The sequence below is a fragment of the Lithobates pipiens genome, unplaced genomic scaffold (assembly GCF_037356315.1).
Source record: "Lithobates pipiens isolate NorthernLeopardFrog02 unplaced genomic scaffold, aLitPip1_a1.2 Scaffold_25, whole genome shotgun sequence".
Classification (NCBI taxonomy): domain Eukaryota; kingdom Metazoa; phylum Chordata; class Amphibia; order Anura; family Ranidae; genus Lithobates; species Lithobates pipiens.
This window is the reverse complement of record NW_027507787.1, coordinates 45,662,754-45,679,165: the sequence shown is the minus strand read 5'-3', so window position 1 is coordinate 45,679,165 and position 16,412 is coordinate 45,662,754.

The window sequence follows — 16,412 nt, the reverse complement described above, 5'->3', positions numbered from 1 at the left end:
GGCACTTTAATGTGCATTTTAATTTGGTTTTTATGTGCATTTTGGCAAACAGCACATTTGCTAGCCACTTTTGGGGTTCCATTAACAATTAATGGCACCACACGCATAACATGCATTTTGCATGTGTTTCTGGAATGCAAACAAAAAATGCAGGTAAAAAATTAGCAAAAATACATGTTACAAAAACACCAAAATGCACATAAAAATTTGCTAAAATGCGTTTAAAAAAAAACCACATCAAAATGTGTTTTTTAAAAAAGCAGCAAAAAGTGTGTTAAAAAAAACCGTACCAAAATGTGCAAAAAAAGGCCCACAAAGCAACTTTATTTTTTATTTTTTGGGCATGGAGCGTTGTTCATTTTTTGAATGTGCATTTTGGTACGTTGGTATCACACTTGTCAAATAGAAAAAAAAAATCGCCGCAAAGTGCATGTTTGCTAACTGCATTTGGGGTGCCATTAACAATGAATGGCATCCAAAAGCGCATTACATATGTTGACACAAATTTAGGGCAATTTGGAATTACGCCAAGAATTGCACAATTCTGCCAACAATTCTCAATTGCTCAGATGTGAACGGATCCTAATAGATAATACATTATAATTATTTATTATTTATATGAATTTTTAAGCACACTAATGCTGATATTAGGAAGAAAAAAAGCCTTCTTCCACACATCACAGCAGCTTCTCTAGCTCTGGAGAATCTGGGACAGAAATATTTTACAGAGATGGCTTGTTAGATCTTCAGCTCTCACCTTCTTAAACTGGGCATCTCAATGATAGAAAAGTGTGTCCTGAGATGAGAAGTGAAGAACATGTTCTCCAGTCCTCATTTCAGCTTCTTAAATTGGCACACCTGAGAGATCAGCCGTGATCATCAGGATCTCTGCTTTTCTCTGTTTCATAAACGACACCTATATGCGTGTGAAAAAAAAAGCCCTGGTTAACATTGATTCACTTCACTCAATCGATTTCAAAGTAGCAAGGTCAGCGCGATTTCAGGTGCTACTTGATAGACACCTGAAATCTGCAAAAGTACTGCAGGAACTACTTTTTCAAATCGTTGTAGCGCTGCAAAATTGGTGTTGCACCGATTGGAACAGTGTCATTGCCTCCAATAGGGTGCGACTTGTCATGTGATTTGATCTCTCAAATCGCATGACAAATCACTCCAATGTGAACCTAGCCTAAATATAATTTGTGAACAGTGTTGCTTGACCAAGCAGCTGCCAGTTAAAGTGGTTGTAAACCCTTACAACCAACTTTGACTTACAGGTAAGCCTAGATTAAGGCTTACCTGTAGGTCCAAGAAACCTACACGGTTTAGGAGATATTTGCCGAAAGACAGGCACCGCTGTCATCGGTGCACAGGCGCACTGAGCGTGCCGCTGTCAACGGCAATATGCCGTGAGTGGCGGCTCCCATGCTCATGCGCGGGAGTGACGTCATTGCGGCTTCACCGAATGACAGCGGCGGAGCAGCGAGACCCACTGAGAAGATGGATGCTCCGGACTACAGGGGACAGCGGTGACATCGCTGGCTCCTGTGTCAGGTAAGTGACACATAATGGACTACTATGCGATGCATAGTAGTCCATTATGCTTTACCTTTGCAGGGAATCAAAGAGGAAGTAAACCCATAAGGGTTTACTTCCTCTTTAAAGCAACACAGTGCTGAATAGTAAGGATGATCTCCGGCGTGTTCGCACACTCTATGTGCTGAGCCCGCCAGGAAGTCAACGCAGCGCTGCACTAATCACAGGCAGTGAGATATTGCCTGATCTATGCAGCCGCGCACTGGGGCAATGTCTCACTGCCTGTGATTAGCACAGCGCTGCACCAACTTCCTGGCGGACTCTGCACTTGGTGTATGCGAACACGCTGGAGCTCATCCTTACTGAATAGCAAAAAAATATATGGTCATGAAGGGGGTAAAACCTTTTGGAGGTCAGTTGGTTAAACAGCGTTTTTGGTTTGCAGTGATTCAAGTTAAAGAGGTTGTAAACCTTTGTGTATTATTTATACCTTAGAGCCCTTTGACACGCACAGCACCCAGGTGTCAACGGTAAAGATGCGCTATTTTATGCAGTGCTTTACTGAAGTTTTAGCATTGCTCTTCGGCCGCTAGCTTGATCTCAATGGGCAGGGGCTCTTTAGGAGCATTGTATACACAAAGAAGCTGCTTGCAGGACTTTCTGTGATGTCCTGCCAGCGCACCGCTTTAGTGTGAAAGCACTCAGGCTTTCACATTGGAGTAAGGGTCCGTTCACACAGGGGCAACACGACTTTCAACACGACTTTTGGAGGCAACTTGGACGCAACTTGGACACGACCTGAACACGACTTACAACACGACTTTAAGTCGCCCCAGGCCAGGCGACTTTTGCCGCGGCCAATCAGAGAATGAGCTCTCAAGAGGGAACTCCACGCCAAATTATGAAAAAAATTTGGCATGGGTTCCCCCTCCGAGAGCATACCAGGCCCTTAGGTCTGGTATGGATTCCAAGGGGAACTCCCTACGCCGAAAAAACGGCGTGGGGTCCCCCCCAGATTCATACCAGACCCTTATCCGAGCACGCTACCCGGCCGGCCAGGAAAGGGGGTGGGGACGAGCGTGTGCCCCCCCCTCCTGAGCCGTACCAGGCCGCGTGCCCTCAACATGGGGACAAGGTGCCTTGGGGAAGGGGGGGCCGCGTGGCCCCCCCCACCCCAAAGCACCTTGTCCCCATGTTGATGAGGACAAGGGCCTCTTCCCGACAACCCTGGCCGTTGGTTGTCGGGGTCTGCGGGCGGGGGCCTTATCGGAATCCGGGAGCCCCCTTTAATAAGGGGGCCCCCGGATACCAGCCCCCCACCCTATGTGAATGAGTATGGGGTACAATGTACCCCTACCCATTCACCTGTAAAATAAAAGTACCAAAAAAAACACAACACAGGGTTAAAATATTTTATTGCACAGCTCCAGAGGTCTTCCGTCTTCGGAGGTCTTCTCGCCTGACTCCTCCGCTATCTTCTTGTAGCTCTTTTGCTAGTGGAGGAGTCCGGCTTTCTTCCTCGCCGCCGGCCTCTTCTCCCGACTTCGGGGGTCTTGTCCCCCTCTTCGGTTCTTCTGCCGGGCCACCGCGCCTTCTTATAGCTCTTTTACAGGCGGTGGCCCGGTCTTCTGTCGCCGCCGCCTTCCGTTCTTCTTCTTCTTCTTCTTCTTCTCCAGGAGATGTTGCCTCGACGATCTCTCCGGCCGGAATGCCAGGGCCGCGCTGCGCGGACACTTATATAGGGACAAGGGGCGGTGTCACATGGCTTTATGTCACATGGGTTGGTGTCACATGGTGACCCCGCCCCCTTACGATGTCATAGTCCCCATGTGACATCAACCCATGTGACCAACCCATGTGACATAAAGCCATGTGACACCGCCCCTTGTCCCTATATAAGTGGCCGCGCAGCGCGGCCCTGGCATTCCGGCCGGAGAGATCGTCGAGGCAACATCTCCTGGAGAAGAAGAAGAAGAAGAAGAAGAACGGAAGGCGGCGGCGACGGCGGCGACGGCGACGACAGAAGACCGGGCCACCGCCTGTAAAAGAGCTATAAGAAGGCGCGGTGGCCCGGCAGAAGAACCGAAGAGGGGGACAAGACCCCCGAAGTCGGGAGAAGAGGCCGGCGGCGAGGAAGAAAGCCGGACTCCTCCGCTAGCAAAAGAGCTACAAGAAGATAGCGGAGGAGTCCGGCGAGAAGACCCCCGAAGACGGAAGACCCCCGGAGCTGTGCAATAAAATATTTTAACCCTGTGTTGTGGTTTTTTTGGTACTTTTATTTTACAGGTGAATGGGTAGGGGTACATTGTACCCCATACTCATTCACATAGGGTGGGGGGCCGGTATCCGCGGGCCCCCTTATTAAAGGGGGCTCCCGGATTCCGATAAGCCCCCCGCCTGCAGACCCCGACAACCAACGGCCAGGGTTGTCGGGAAGAGGCCCTTGTCCTCATCAACATGGGGACAAGGTGCTTTGGGGTGGGGGGGCTGCGCGGCCCCCCCTTCCCCAAGGCACCCCCCCATGTTGAGGGCACGCGGCCTGGTACGGCTCAGGAGGGGGGGGCACGCGCTAGTCCCCACCCCCTTTCCTGGCCAGCCGGGTAGCGTGCTCGGATAAGGGTCTGGTATGAATCTGGGGGGACCCCCCACGCCGTTTTTTCGGCGTAGGGAGTTCCCCTTGGAATTCATACCAGACCTAAGGGCCTGGTATGCTCTCGGAGGGGGAACCCACGCCAATTTTTTTTCATAAATTTGGCGTGGAGTGCCCTCTTGAGAGCTGATAATTCTGTCAGAGTCGCCTCCGTATAAACGGAGATCCGACTTGGAGGCGACCTCCATTGAAATCAATGGGTACCGGTCGCCTACAAGTCGGATTCAAGTAGTACAGGAACCTTTTCTGAAGTCGGAGCGACTTCAGTAGTGTGCATTAAGACGGCTCTCATTCACTTACATTGATTTTTAAATGTTGTCCGACCTGAGGCGACTAGGGGCGACCTGAAGTCGGATCGGAGTTGCCCCTGTGTGAACGGACCCTAACAGGACAGGCACTTTATAGGAGCTTTGCAGGTGCTATTTTTAGCGCTATAGTGCCTGTAAGAGTTGCCACCTCATCCCTTGAAACCCAAACACCTTTGAATTACACAGGTTCTGAGGCTAATTAGATGCAGATAAGGCACCAAGTACGTTTAATTACCACCTTAATCTGCCACAGAACCTGTGTAATTAATATGTGTTCGGGTTTAAAGGGATGATATGGCAGCCATACTATAAAGTGTCTCAGTGTGAAAAGTGTTTCAAGGTAAGCCTAGAATAAGGCTTACCGATAGGTACTGTAAATATCTCCTAAACATCCACCATTTAGAAGATACTGTATACTGCGCCAATGATGTCATCGGCGAATGCGCTGGAAGGAATATCCGTTTCTACAGAAGTCAGTGCCGTGATCAGCGGCTCCCTCTCACGAGTGCAGGAGTGATGTCAGCGGCCCCACGAGTGCGGGAGTGATGTCAGCGGTCACACAGCCAGAGTCCGCGGCCCCAAAAGGAAGATAGGCGAAGATGGATACGGCCTACAGCAGGGATGACGCGGGCTTCGTTTACAGATAAGTGTCACATAATGTGCTAGTATGCTGAGTTTACTTCCCCTTTTAACCACTTGCTGCCATCCACCAAATGATGGAGGGGCAGTGTGGTTCTTGCTATGGGAGGACATCATATGATGTCGCTCTCGTGCACCCAGAAGGGCGGAAGTGCCGGTAATCATCTCTCTTCGTCTCACACTAACAGAGTGTGTGGCAGGGAAATGCAGCTAATCGGCATCTCCTCGGTGTCCTATCCAGGGGACACCAAGACAGGTAATCAGTGTTCTGATTACAGTAAAGTGCCAGCAGTGCCCAATCATTTCCCCCAATCAGTGCCCATTAGTGATGTCAGTCAGTGTTGTCTTTCAGTGCCTGCTCAGTGCTTCCCATTAATGCCCATCAATGCCTCCCATCAGTGCCGCCTATCAGTGCCCAGCGGTGCCCCCCATCATTGCCACCTGACAGTTCTCACCTATCAGTGCCCATAAGTGCGGCATATTATTGCCTCCTCATCAGTGCCCATAAGTGCAGCCTATCAGTGCCCATCAGTGAAGGAGAAAAATTACTTATTTACAAAATTCACTAACAGAAACAAAGAAAAAAAAATTGTTTTCAAAATTTTCAGTCTTTTTTTTTAAAAAACCCAGCAGTGATTAAATACCACCAAAAGAAAGTTCTATTCATATTAAGAAAATAATAAAAATTGCATATGGGTACAGTGTTGCATGGTCGCGCAATTGTCATTCAAAGTGCGACAGCTCTGAAAGCTAAAAAATGGCCTGGGCAGGAAGGGGGTGAAAGTGCCGGTAGTGAGGTGGTTAACTTCTGCTTGCTGCTTCAATTGGGTGTTTGGAAGCTTTAATTTTGGACTTTCTAATGTTTAATTTTACATTCTTTTTGATATAGAGATTTTGTGATCACTATATTTTGTTTCAATTTATGTTTCATATGATATAAGTGGAAGCGTTGTTTTGTCATACCTTTATGTTTGAGAATTTATCATGATCATTTTTAAATAGCTGCTTGTTCCACAGCTTTGTTTGTTTTTGAATTGCTAATTTAGAAAAACTGAAGAGCGAAAAATCTGGTGCAGCTCTGCATATAAACCTATCAGCTTCCAGGTTTTTTGTCAAAGCTTAAAGTGGTTGTAAACCCTTACAAACCACTTTGACCTACAGGTAAACCTAGATTAAGGCTTACCTGTAGGTCCAAGAAAATCTCCTAAACCTATACGGTTTAGGAGATATTTACCCGAAGACAGCCACCGCTGTCTACGGCGCATGCGCCGTAGACAGCGGCGCGCAGGCGCACTGGGCAGGCCGCAGATCGCGGCGATATGCCGCGAGTGTCGGCTCCCGCGCGCATGCGCGGGAGTGATGTCATCGCAGCTCCGGCGAACCACAGCGCCGGAGCCGTGAGACCCAGAAGTCACTCCAGGATCCATGGCAGTGGCGAAGAGGAACACGGAGGACCGCTTCGGGGGCTTCGTTCTCAGGTAAGTTATTCATAATGAGCTAGTATGCTATGCATACTAGCTCATTATGCCTTTGCCTTGCAGGGTGTGTTTTTTATTTTTTATTTTTTTTTTTCCCTTTACTTCCTCTTTAAGGCTCCGTTCACATCTAGGTGTTTTTTTGTTTTTTTTCTGTTCTAAGCCTTAGCTCTAAATACACCCAGACAAGACAAATCCAATTCATTTCAATGGCCCCCATTTACATCTGAGCGTTCTGTTGCCTAAAGCTAAACGCCTGTCGCTCAAAAAAGTGCATGAGTTTCTTTTTTGGCAGATTACAAGCGTTTTAATGCTTTTGAACTTCAAAACGCATGTACAAAAAATCAGCAAAAACGCCTGAAATACACACAAAAATTGCCTGTAAAATAGCAACTCCTAGATGTGAACAGAGCCTAATTGAACAAGCTCTGAAGTTAGAAGCTGATTGGCTACCATACACAACTGCACCAGATTTTGCCCCTCCAGTTTTAGTAAAATAAAAGTAGATTTTAACACATTTAAATAGCACACTGTTTTTCTTGTACACAGTTTTTTATTTTTTGCTTAGGTTTCTGAAACTTTTACTGCAGGGCAAGGACATTTTAGTAAGTAAAAGTGACTGAGGATTTATCTTCTGTGAATGATTGGAAGGTTATTACTAATTTATTTATATGGACAAGGTACAGTAGGTGCAGCCTACAGTGTATAATTCGTACTTTCGGTGTCATTCAGTAAAACCTTGCAATATGACTTTGCTTCTGACTGTTACAGATAGTAAAGGTGTGTCTTGACTACAGAGTTCAAAGAACCGTTGCCTGGGTTCCAGTTGACAACAGTGGTATAGCCTCTCCCTAAGGCCGCGTACACACGGGCGGACTGTTCGCCCAACTTTGTTTGTCAAACAGTTTCGGCAAACAGTCCGCTCAAAATTAGCATGGACGGACATGGCCACACACGGCACTTTTTGAGCGGACTGTTTCAGCGAACTGTTTGCCAAACAGTTCGCTCAACTTTTGAAATGAACGGACTCGCCCACGTAAGGCGGAGGCAAATCCGCCCATTTCGAGCGCGTGTACAGGTAGGAGGGGCCCGCGAAGGAGACGTCGCGGGCTCCGCCGCCTGGAATGGACTTAAAGGGGAACCCCAACGCCGAAAAAAATCGGCGTGGGGGTTCCCCCAAAGTCCACAACAGACCCTTGTCCGAGCACGCTACCGGGCCGGCCAGGAAAGGGGGGCGAGCGAGCGCGCCCCCCCTCCTGAGCCGTACCAGGCCGCGTGCCCTCAACATGGGGGGGTGCCTTGGGGAAGGGGGGGCCGCGCGGCCCCCCCACCCCAAAGCACCTTGTCCCCATGTTGATGAGGACAAGGGCCTCTTCCCGACAACCCTGGCCGTTGGTTGTCGGGGTCTGCGGGCGGGGGGCTTATCGGAATCCGGGAGCCCCCTTTAAGAAGGGGGCCCCTGGATACCGGCCCCCCACCCTATGTGAATGAGTATGGGGTACAATGTACCCCTACCCATTCACCTGTGAAATAAAGTACAAAAAAAAACACAACACAGAGAAAAAATATTTTATTGCACAGCTCCGGGGGTCTTCAGTCTTCGGGGGTCTTCTCGCCGGACTCCTCCGCTATCTTCGTGTAGCTCTTTTACTAGCGGAGGAGCCCGGCTTTCTTCCTCCCCGCCGCCGGCCTCTTCTCCCGACTTCGGGGGTCTTGTCCCCCTCTTCGGTTCTTCTGCCCGGTCTTCTGTCGCCGCTGCCTTCCGTTCTTCTGTCGCCGCCTTCGGTTCTTCTGCCGGGCCACCGCGCCTTCTTGTAGCTCTTTTGCAGGCGGTGGCCCGGTCTTCTGTCGCCGCTGTCGCTGTCGCCGTCGCCGCCTTCCGTTCTTCTTCTTGTTCTTCTTCTTCTTCCCCAGGAGATGTTGACACGTCGCTCTCTCCGGCCGGAATGCCAGAGCCGCGCTGTGCGGTCACTTATATAGTGACAATGGGGCGGTGTCACATGGTATATGTCACATGGGTTGGTCACATGGTGACCCCGCCCCCTTACGATGTCATAGTCCCCATGTGACATCAACCCATGTGACCAACCCATGTGACATATACCATGTGACACCGCCCCATTGTCACTATATAAGTGACCGCACAGCGCGGCTCTGGCATTCCGGCCGGAGAGAGCGACGTGTCAACATCTCCTGGGGAAGAAGAAGAAGAACAAGAAGAACAAGAAGAAGAACGGAAGGCGGCGACGGCGACAGCGACAGCGGCGACAGAAGACCGGGCCACCGCCTGCAAAAGAGCTACAAGAAGGCGCGGTGGCCCGGCAGAAGAACCGAAGGCGGCGACAGAAGAACAGAAGGCAGCGGCGACAGAAGACCGGGCCACCGCCTGCAAAAGAGCTACAAGAAGGCGCGGTGGCCCGGCAGAAGAACCGAAGAGGGGGACAAGACCCCCGAAGTCGGGAGAAGAGGCCGGCGGCGGGGAGGAAGAAAGCCGGGCTCCTCCGCTAGTAAAAGAGCTACACGAAGATAGCGGAGGAGTCCGGCGAGAAGACCCCCGAAGACGGAAGACCCCCGGAGCTGTGCAATAAAATATTTTTTCTCTGTGTTGTGTTTTTTTTTGTACTTTATTTCACAGGTGAATGGGTAGGGGTACATTGTACCCCATACTCATTCACATAGGGTGGGGGGCCGGTATCCGGGGGCCCCCTTCTTAAAGGGGGCTCCCGGATTCCGATAAGCCCCCCGCCCGCAGACCCCGACAACCAACGGCCAGGGTTGTCGGGAAGAGGCCATTGTCCTCATCAACATGGGGACAAGGTGCTTTGGGGTGGGGGGGCCGCGCGGCCCCCCCTTCCCCAAGGCACCCCCCCATGTTGAGGGCACGCGGCCTGGTACGGCTCAGGAGGGGGGGCGCGCTCGCTCGCCCCCTTTCCTGGCCGGCCGGGTAGCGTGCTCGGACAAGGGTCTGTTGTGGACTTTGGGGGAACCCCCACGCCGATTTTTTTTCGGCGTTGGGGTTCCCCTTTAAGCCCATTCCAGGCGGCGGAGCCCGCGACGTCTCCGTCGCGGGCCCCGCCTACCTTCACACGCGCTCGAAATGAGCGGACTTCCCTCCGAGCGGGAACAGTTTGCTCATTTCGAAAGTAGCCTACACACGGGCGGACTGTTCGCTCAAACACAGTTTCAGCGGACAGTTTTTCGGAATTTCCGAAAGACTTTGTCCGTCAAACTGTCCGCTGAAACTGTCCGCTGAAAGCCCACACACGAGCGGACTGTCCGCCCAAACACTGTTCAGCGGACAAGGTTGGGCGAACAGTCCGCCCGTGTGTACGCAGCCTTACTATATCTGGTAGGCTACATTCAGTATATCTGTTGTCATAATTGGTTATAAAGGCCTGCACACTGCTATAATCTGCACTATTTTGCAGTCAGAAATGAATGCTTTTTGCTTAAAAGTGAAACTAGACTGCCTCTGAGCACCACAAACTAAAACCGAAATTTAATTCATTTTTAATATTCAACACAAACTCATCCACCTATACATGTTTCCATGCTCCATTTAGCTGAGAAATCACTTTGAAAGTATGCCACCTAGCATTTCTGGCCATGGCCATCTTGACTAATGGCAGATGATTTATGTAGCTTTTATTTCCTGGGATCTATCTGCCCTTAGCTCAGGCATGTAGGCATGTGTGCTTAGCTAGGAAAATCCCTCCTCCCTTCCTGAAGCCTCCTGGAATGTATGACATGATTAGCCTAGGCCTGGAAACTAGGAAGTAACTGAAAAAATGTAAAAACACAGTTAAAACAAATGTAGCCCAGGGGTTACTACTGAAATCATTATGTTAAGTAGTTCATTGTTTCTTAGATAAAGGTTTGGCTCCCTCTAGTGACCACTGAAACTCTGTCAGGATTTTTCCTTCTGTTTAAGAAGCAAACAACTATGCATTGTGGGATATGTAGTTTGATGAGGAAGTGACTCATGTTGTTTAAATCAGTCTAGGGACTACAGGATCCCCAATGCCAAGTCAGAGACCCACAATGCAAAGCGCACAGCACTGCATGCTGGGAGGAGTAATGAAAGGAACAGCATGGCCATCTTTCAGCTTCTCTAGATGCCATTCAATACCTGCCAGCAGGAGGTCTGTGTGCGTGACCAGGAGACTGCGGCCTATGCAGTGCAGTGCAGAGCAGGAGCGCCAGCCTCTGATGGGCTTCAGAGTACAGCCCTTCCGGCTTAGCAAGCAGATCGGTGTGCAGTGTCAGGACATCTGGAAGTTTGCTTGCATCTCAGCCATCCACAGGAGCGGTACAGCACGACTGCGCCATCTTTTCATCAGACTGAGATATCAGGAGGGGAATCCGGATGGAGCCTCACAGCCTCCGAGTCTATTGTGGTGAGAGGGCCCCTGCCCATTTCATTAAAGTGCACTGTTTGCTGAGTGAGTTTTTTTACAGACAGCTGGTGAGACTTGTAGTTCGACAGAAGTGATTCGTCTTATTCACAGGTCACATACAGCTGAACTATGGGGTTTGTTATTCCCTGTGCGGCAGTCAGTATACTGTCTCAGTATTACACTCACACATAAGGAGGAAGTGCCTTCTTATGTGCCATACAAGTGCCATATTAGTAACATCTTCAGTTACACAGTTATCAACGTACCATTTATTCTACAGTTTGCTTTCTCTCTTTTGCCCTATTGGATTACAAATACTGCAGTTTAAACTACAGGCTAGCTGAAGATATCCAGAGTCAAGGAACTTTTATCATCTTCTGTAAAGCATCACGGTTTTATTTTGTAGTTTGAACACTGAATTACAACCTAGGGGGAGCCCTTGAGTACAGGTTAACCATTACATTGTATTGTTGAATGTAAGTAATATTATATTATGACAATTCGGAGTGTGTATTGAGGCTTCGGTGGGAAGGTGTTTAACATTTTGGGGAATATTGAACACTTGTTCCATTGTACACCTGTTTACATATACTCCCTAATGTGATTATTGAATCCACCGTTTTTACATCTACACTGACTGTTATCAACTGTCATTTATTGTTTTTATTTAATTACATTGTTCATTGTGTTTAATATTCACTTTAGTAAACTTTCTGAGTGTTTCATTGATATTGAGTCTCAATTTACTACCACAGCTGGTGAAGTGACGAAACCCAGGGCTTCAGTAAATATACTTTATGGTTTATCATTACTGTGTTTTCACTCTATTGATGGGTCCCACACTAATATTACCAAGCAGGTGTGCCACAGGGGTTGAGAGGCAGAGCGCAGAACCAAACATACATTAAGCGGCTCCTTCGGGGGTGGTGCTGCACAAGTAAATATGATATACTTTCCTATCTATTTACTAATGCTAGCAGCATAAGGATTACAAATAGTCAACGTTGATTGAGAGAACGAGGTCCACTTTAACGGTTACAACTGTGAAAGCACCTGCACTCTGAGTAGATATACGAATTCCTGCAGGGGTTCCTGCTATTGGCTGCGGGAGGCAGCCCTATTGAAAGCAATGGGAGGCTGCCAGCTCCTGCAGCTAAACACGGCCACTCGCATGTAATCTCTCATGCAGTGATCATATGCAAGTGACTGACCATGGATGCAGGCAATCTCTGTCCAGGACCAATCACTCACATGTGACCAATGTAGGAGCAATTACTAGTGTGAATACATATGTAGCACTAACCCCCGAAGGAGCTGCTGGTTAAATAGGGCTTACCGTTACCTTCTTTTTCTTCTCACTTTACGTCTATGGGTGTCCCATGGTAGATGGCCCAGTAACTTGAGAGACTGACAACACATCCACAATTCTGACATTTCTCTCCTAGATGTAAAAATCATCATTTATTTGCTATAAAGTTACATAGAACCTCAAAACATTATATATATATATATATATATATATGTATGTATGTTTTTTTAGCAAAGACTCTAGAGAATACATTGGTGGTCATTGCAACTTTTTATCTCGCACAGTATTTGCACAGCAATTTTTCAAACGCATTTTTTTGGAAAAAAAACTGTTTTGTGCTTAAAAAAACAAAAAAAAACAGTAAAGGTAGCCCATTTTTTGCATAATGTGAAAGATAAAGTTATGCTGAGTAAATAGATACCTAACTTGTCACTCTTCAAAATTGCACACGCTCGTGGAATGGCGTCAAATGTCGCTACTTAAAAATCCCCATAGGCGACGCTTTAATTTTTTTTACCGGTTACATGTTTTGAGTTACAGAGGAGGTCTAGGGCTAGAATTATTGCTCTCGCTCTAATGTTCGCAGCGATAACCTCACATGTGTGGTTTGAACACGGTTTTCATATGTGGGCAGGACTTATGAATGCGTTCACTTCTACATGCTAGCACATGGGGACAGGGGCGCTTTAAAATATTTTTTTTATTATTGTTAATTTTACTTTATTTATTTTAGTTTGACATTTTTTTCCCCAAAAATAAATTTTTTGATCACTTTTATTCCTATTACAAGGAATGTAAACATCCCTTGTAATAGGAATATGGCATGACAGGTCCTCTTTACAGTGAGATATGGGGTCAATAAATAATAAAAAAAAAGATTCTGGCTTTGATACTATTGGCGAGCCGGTAGAAGTACCGGAGGGCGGCGGGAGGGGGGGGGGGGCATCTATGGCTGGGTATTGCAGGGTATCTCCGAGTATGGCTGGATATCTCTGAGTATGGCTGGGTATGGCAATTTATGGCAGAGTATTGATAGGTTATTGCAGAGTATTGGCAGGTTATTGCAGAGTATTGGCAGGTTATTGCAAGTATTGGCAGATTATTGCAGAGTATTGGCAGATTATTGTAGAGTATTGGCGGTTATTGCAGAGTATTGGCGGGTATTGCAGAGTATTGGCAGGGTTTTGCAGGGTATTGGGTATTGCAGAGTATTGGCGGGTATTGCAGAGTATTGGCGGGTATTGCAGAGTATTGGGGGGTATTGCAGAGTATTGGCAGGGTTTTGCAGGGTATTGGGTATTGCACAGTATTGGCAGAGTATTGGCGGGTATTGCAGAGTATTGGCAGGGATTTGCACGGTATTGGGTATTGCAGAGTATTGGCAGGGATTTGCAGGGTATTGGGTATTGCAGAGTATTGGCAGGGATTTGCAGGGTATTGGGTATTGCAGAGTATTGGCAGGGTTTTTCAGGGTAATGGGTATTGGCAGAGTATTGGCGGGTATTGGCAGAGTATTGGCGGGTATTACAGAGTATTGGCAGGGTTTTGCAGGGTATTGGGTATTGCAGAGTATTGGCAGGGATTTGCAGGGTATTGGGTATTGCAGACTATTGGCAGGGTTTTGCAGGGTATTGGGTATTGCAGAGTATTGGCGGTGTAGCAGAGCGTCCCAGAGAGAGCCAGGAAAAGTCCTGTTGTGGGTCCACTCCCCAAGTCTGCACGGGGTCATCAGCATATCCTCATAATCATGGATTATGCTACCCGTTACTCTGAGGCAGTTCCCTTACGCACTGCGTCTGCTAAAACATTGCCAAAGAGGTGTTTATGGTGTTCAGTCGGGTGGGCATCCCTAAAGAAGTCCTTACAGACCAGGGCACCCCATTTATGTCGCGAATAACTAGGGAGCTGTGCAAGTTGTTTAAGGTGACACAGTTGCAAACCTCAGTGTACCATCCTCAAACAGATGGCTTGGTGGAACGCTTCAATAAGACGTTAAAGAACATGTTAAAAAAGGTAGTTGACAAGGATGGGAAAAACTGGGACTTCCTGATACCATACTTGATGTTTGCCTTCAGGGAGGTTCCCCAGTCCTCTATGGGGTACTCTCCATTTGATTTGCTTTATGGGAGACACCCTCGGGGACTTTTAGACATAGCCAAAGAAACTTGGGAGGGGGAGCTGACACCCCATAAAAGTGTCATTGAGCACATCGCTCAAATGCAGGAGAGGATTGCAGCAATCATGCCGATGGTAAAAGAACACTTACTGCAGGCCCAGGCAGCCCAACAGAGAATATACAACAGGGGGGCCAAACTCCGGGTTTTCTCACCTGGTGACAGGGTCCTGGTGCTAGTTCCTACTGTTGAAAGCAAGTTCCTGGCTAAGTGGCAGGGTCCCTTTTGAAGTAATTGAAAGGGTTGGGGAAGTCAACTACAAGGTGTATCAACCAGGAAAAAGGAAGCCCGAGCAGGTTTACCATGTAAACCTGTTAAAGCCCTGGAAGGATAGACTGGCGTTAACTGCGAGGCCCTTCCCGGTAACACCTAAGGGTACTGAGTTCCCTCTGATCCCTGAGGTCACGATTCCAGATACCTTGTCATGTTTCCAAAAACAGGAAGCTAGAGAGTTCCTGATAAGGAATAGAGAGAAAGTTACCTGGCATAACTTCAGCAGTTCAGCATGATATTATTACTGAACCTGGGGTACGTGTCAAGCTCAAACCGTACAGAATTCCTGAGGCGAGGAGAAAGACATCAGCAATGAAGTTAAAAGAATGTTGGAGCTAGATGTTATTGAGGAATCCAATAGTGACTGGTCTAGCCCTATCGTGTTAGTCCCAAAACCGGATGGCACTTGGAGGTTTTGTAACGACTTCAGGAAGCTTAATGCAATGACAAAATTTGACACATACCCAATGCCCAGAGTAGATGAACTTATAGACCTACTTGGCAAAGCTTGCTATATTACCACTTTGGACTTGACAAAAGGGTATTGGCAAATACTGACTGGTAGCGCCAAAGGGAAGACTGCATTTGTGACCCCGGAGGGTTCATTTGAATATAAAAAAATGCCTTTTGGGTTGCAAAATGCCCCCGCGACCTTTCGGAGGGCCATGGACAGGACCCTAAGACCCCACCGACGATATGCATCAGCCTATTTAGATGACATAGTGGTATATAGCACTGACTGGGAGTCTCACTTGCCTCATGTTCAGGCTGTCCTTGATTCCCTCTTCAAAGAAGGTTTTACGGCAAATCAAAAAAAATGTGCCATTGGTCTAGAGGAAGCCAAGTATTTGGGCTACACTATTGGCCATGGTGTCATAAAACCTCAAGTGAGTAAAATAGAAGCCATCCAGGAGTGGCCAAGTCCTGCAAACAAGAAGCAGGTCAGGGCCTTTCTTGGCATTGCGGGGTATTATAGAAGATTTATTCCAAATTTTGCAACTATAGCTGCCCGTCTGACAGACCTGACGAAAGGTAAAGACTTTGTAATGGTGAAATGGTCCTCAGTAGCAGAAGAGTCTTTCCAAGTCCTATAGAAGGCTCTTTATGCACAGCCAGTACTGTACTCCCCCGATTTCTCCAAAGATTTTTTGGTGCAGACGGATGCGTCTGATGTGGGTATAGGGGCAGTACTATCGCAGGTACACAATGGGGAAGAACACCCTGTGGTGTACCTATGCAGAAAGCTCAAAGACCATGAGAAAAAGTATGCAGTCATTGAAAAGGAATGTTTAGCCATAAAGTGGGCCATGGATGCATTCAGGTACTATTTGTTAAGGCGCCAGTTTGAGTTAGTAACTGACCATGTTCACCTGAAATGGATGGCCCAAAAGAAGGAGACTAATAGACGGGTGAACCGGTGGTTTTTGGCTCTACAGGATTAATCCTTCACGTAAAACACAGGCCAGGTGTTGAGATGGGGAATGTAGATGCCCTGTCCGGTGTCCACTGCTGTGGGGCCACAGGTGTTTCAACCCTGGGGTTGAAACAAGGGGGGAGGATATGTAGCAGAGCGTGCCAGAGAAAGCCAGGAAAAGTCCTGTTCGGGGTTTATACGTCTCCCAGGCTCCTCTCGTACAAATTCAGAAATCTC